The sequence below is a fragment of the Neovison vison genome, chromosome 6 (genome assembly GCF_020171115.1).
Source record: "Neovison vison isolate M4711 chromosome 6, ASM_NN_V1, whole genome shotgun sequence".
In the NCBI taxonomy this organism is placed as follows: Eukaryota; Metazoa; Chordata; class Mammalia; order Carnivora; family Mustelidae; genus Neogale; species Neogale vison.
Window position 1 is genome coordinate 145501676 of NC_058096.1, and position 4711 is coordinate 145506386.

A 4711-nucleotide genomic window follows, 5' to 3' on the forward strand; every position below is an offset into this window, starting at 1 on the left:
CAAATTTAATTAGCACTTGTTACAAAAGCACAATGATTCTGGGTTTCAATTAAATTTTCATTATTTCCTTGAATTATGCATTTACTCATCAGTCAATAATGTATTTGATTAAATGCTATGGGACAGTATGAAAACTCAATAAAAACATGTAGTGAAATTACCTGTTCTAAAAGAACTTGTCCTGTGAAAAGGTAAGTCAACCTTGCTGATTCATTGGAGTTAATGACTTAGAAACCATAGCAATTTCTGCTCTCTATCCTGCACTTCTTATGTACACTTACTTCTTGTGTACACTTACACACTGTGTGTGTGTGTGTATGTGTGTGTGTTTGTATATACACATTTACAGATAAGCAGTACATAAACATATAATTTCATTTAATTTTTATTTTATTTATTTATTTATTTATTTATATTTTTTTTAAGATTTTATTCATTTATTTGACAGACAGAGATCACAAGTAGGAAGCGAGGCCGGCAGAGAGAGAGAGGAGTAAGCAGGCTCCCTGCTGAGCAGAGAGCCCGATGTGGGGCTCGATCCCAGGACCCTGAGATCATGACCCGAGTTGAAGGCAGAGGCTTTAACCCACTGAGCCACCCAGGTGCCCTCATTTAATTTTTAAACAGTCATGTGTGTTACCTGCTATAATTATCATTTAATAAACAAGAACACTGTGAGATATACTAGTTAACAATTTCTTTAATGGCAGAGCCATATTTGAATATTGGTCATAGTGACTCCATAGATTGTGTTTCTGTTTTCCAATAATATAATGAATTTAAAGAATTTAATGAGGGGACACCTGGGTGGCTCAGATGGTTAAGCATCTATCTGCCTTTGGCTCAGGCCATGATCTCCAGGTCCTGGGATCGAGCCTCATGTCAGGCTCCCAGCTCAGTGGGGAGTCTGCTTCTCTCTATCCTTCTACCTCTCCCCCTGCTTGTGCTCTCTCTATCTCTTTCTCATGTGGAAGGAGCTGAGATGCCCTTCAACAGATGAATGTATAAAGAGATGGTTCATATATATAATGGAATGTTACTCAACCATCAGAAAGGATGAATACCCAACTTTGGCATCAACATGGATGGAACTCCAAGAGATTATACTAAGTGAAATAAGTCAAGCACAGAAAGACAATTATCATATGGTTTCACTTGTATGTGGAACATAAGGAATAGCGTGAAGGACATTAGGAGAAGAAAGGGAAAAATGAAGGCAGGAACATCAGAGGGGCAGACAAACCATGAGAGACTATGAACTCTGAGAAACAAACTAAGGGTTTCAGAGGGGAGGGGTGGGGGATGGGTTAGGGTGGTGATAGGTATTAAGGACGGTGCATATTGCATGTAGCACTGGGTGTTATATGCAAACAATCAAGAGCTACATCAAAAGCTAATGAAGTTTGGTGACTAACATAATGTAATAAAAAATAAAATAGTAATACAAACAAATAAATATATCTTTTAAAAAAGGGAATTTAATTAGTGTACTGATAGAAAAAAGTCAGTCCAAAGATGTTGGTGATATCCAATTACTTCTCATTTTGAAGATCCATACTCACAAAGTATTGAAATCAAATTAGCAATGTGTGTGTGTGTGTGTGTGTGTGGTGCTTTTTTTTTTTTTTAAGATTTTTATTTATTTATTTGACAGAGAGATACAGAGGGAGCACAAGTAGACAAAGCAGCAGGCAGAAGGAGAGGGAGAAGCAGGCTCTCTGCTGAGCAGGGAGTCTAATGAGAGGCTCTATCCCAGGATCCTGGGATTATGACCTGAGCTGAAAGCAGCTGCCTAACCAACTGAGCCATTCAGGCGCCCCCAAACTAGCAATGTTAAATATTCTAATTTCATATGCTTAGACTGTAGCACAACCTGTTTTTGAGAAGTTTAGATATTGTAGGAAGAAGAAAAAACAACTTTGTCTTGTTTTAAGTGTCTTTTTAGATGGATGCAACAATAGTTAAGATATCAAGTAAACTTCACAGAAATTGTCAGTGAAACTCTCAGAAAATATCTTTGCTCTGTACCATTTTAATGCAATGCAATGCCTTTGGCTTTTTATTGATAAAAACAACAACAAAACTACAGGGGAAATCCTATAACTCATTGAGCCTGACTAATGTGTATGGCTGGACATCTATATTGCTAAAATGAAACCCAGAATGAGTATGTTTATAAATAGCAGATAGGACTTAAGAGGTATGACAAGGCCTTTTAAAAACTAAACTTGGGGAACCCAGGCAACTGAGTCTACATCATTATTTTTCAAGGGTTCTATATCACAAAATAAATTTTTTGTCAAGGAGTACATACTGCAAAAGAAATCCTTTTTTAAGGAGCATACATTGCAAAATAAACTTTCTGCTGTTATATAATTGTATAAATTAGTGCAAGAACTCTTCAGAATGTACAAGTCAGAGGGCACACAATGGAGTCCTTGGGCAGCTGTTCAAGTCTATGCATGTGTAATTATGGTTTTAAACACCTAAAATAAAATATTAAAGTACAAATAACTATAAAACAAACCAATTATTAAAATGCTGTTATCAAATTACTTTTTAAAATGTGATATGCTCCTATGTGGTTTTTCTTTTTTTTTAACTTTTTTTTTAAACAATTTTATTTATTTGTCACAGAGAGAGAGAAAGAGCACAAGCAAGAGATGGGGCAGGCAGAGGGGGAAGCAGAGTCCCTGCTGAGCAGGGAGCTGGACTTGGGTTTTGATCCCAGGACCCCAGGATAATGACCTGACCCAAAGGCAGACGCTGAACCCACTGAGCCACCTGGGAGTCCCAATATATGGTCTTTCTTATTAACACATTAAATAACAGATTTCTTGGCAGGTTTAAAGACGATTGTTATTTCAAGGTGGTCATAAGTATAAATAAGTCAGGTTAACTGCAACAACAACAGATTTCTATTATGTCTCTTGGTGACAAAATCACAGGAGTTGCCAATAGTAATAAGGTTTGTCATCTATATTTGTAATGGAAAGAAACGTTATATTTCCTCTAGAGGAAATATAAATAAATATAACTAAAAATAAGGACATGATTTTTTAAAATTTCTAATCACACAGGTGCACAACACCCCACACCAAACAAGAGCAACAACATAAACGAACAAACAAAAAAATTACTGGAGTCTATACGCAGACTCCAAATTCAGAAATACATTAATGCTTACTTCGGCAGCACATATAGTAAGACTGGAAAGATACAGAGAAGATTAGTATGGCCCCTACGCAAGGATGACACAAGGATGAATTCATGAACAATTCCATATTTAAAAAAAAAAAGAACTTCTATATTAATGTGTTTCTATCTTATAATACAATTTGCCATTTCCTTGAAAACTTAAACAAAATTCTGATCACCTGAAAGAGAGAAAAGCCAAGAAAGAAATTAATGATGAAATAAAAATTCATTATCACAGAGAAAAAAATTTTTCAATTATTTTTTATCTATATAAGTTCATGGATATTAACTAAACTCTATGTGCTAATCATTTAATAATACATGTAATTCAAGTCATTTTACTCTACAACTTAAATATACAGAATGCTCATGTTGAATATATTTCAATAAAACAAAGAGAAATAAGTATGAATTTATAGGCATGCTTGTACACCAGGAAACTAAATGAACAAGTATGGAAATGAAATAGTTATCTAAAACAGTCATATATCATTGATCTGAGTGACTATAAGAAGTCCAAAGATGTTAGTAATATTTTGTTGTCTTGAATTTTACAACATGTTGCCAAGAACATCATATTCTTTTCCTTTTTTTTATTCTTTTGACGCCAGAGTCACATGTTTCTCTCTCCCTACCCACTACTTTTTAGACGATTTTTTTGCAGGAATAGTCATATTTAAATAAAATCTTTGAATTAACAATAATCACAGTTTAAAAGAAAGGCTATTTCTCTGATGATCTTATTAAGAGGTGAACTTTAAATAAATTGTCTTGATCTCTCAAAAAATTGAAATTTAGATTAATGATTTAGCAGCAAACCCAATTGCTATTCATACACAATGATGTCAAAGTTAAGGCCTTGGTTAATTACTGAGACAGACAGTGAATTCAACATTTTTTTTCAACAAGAGATATGAATGAATCTGCCAATCCTCCTTACTCTTCTTATACAGCATAAATATACTTATAACTAAGGTGAAGATGACATTTAAATTTTTAGGGAGTTTTCCTGTCCTTAGCAAATAAAATTATACCTTCTAAGATGAAAGATATATTTTTGAAATGAGAAGTGGCTTTTTAAAAAATTTACCCAAGATAAATTGTAAACAAACTGATGGAGGTACAAAGCTATGCTAATAAAAGCTTAAAACTTTCTTGAGAACTATATGTGTCAGTGAATGCCCACTCATTAAACTAATTGCTTAATCTTTGAAAATGATAGATTACTGTCATATAATGTAAGTATAAGCAATTCCAATTAAATATTCAACATCCCCCCCCACCTAGGGAATGGTCCTCTATGAGCCCCCCTCTGAAAATTTAATATAACAAAGGAGAACCCATTAGACAATTTTTAGAATACTAAATGTGACTTTTCAAAATGCCACTGTTTTATTGGAAATGCCCTTTCCTTTGTTTGAACAGACACTAGTAGGAATGGGAATAAGTGTTAGAGTAGTTAAAAGCAGAAACAGAAATATATAACCATTATATTGAGATTTATCTCTATCTC

The 4711-nt window shown here is 34.1% G+C and overlaps 1 non-coding gene across 1 annotated transcript; it reads left to right on the forward strand.

The window, feature by feature from the left end:
• Window positions 1-3179: 3179 nt before the first annotated feature.
• Window positions 3180-3290, forward strand: LOC122910997. Its single transcript, XR_006385341.1, has one exon. It is a non-coding gene; the product is annotated as a U6 spliceosomal RNA (small nuclear RNA).
• The last annotated feature ends 1421 nt before the right edge of the window (window positions 3291-4711 follow it).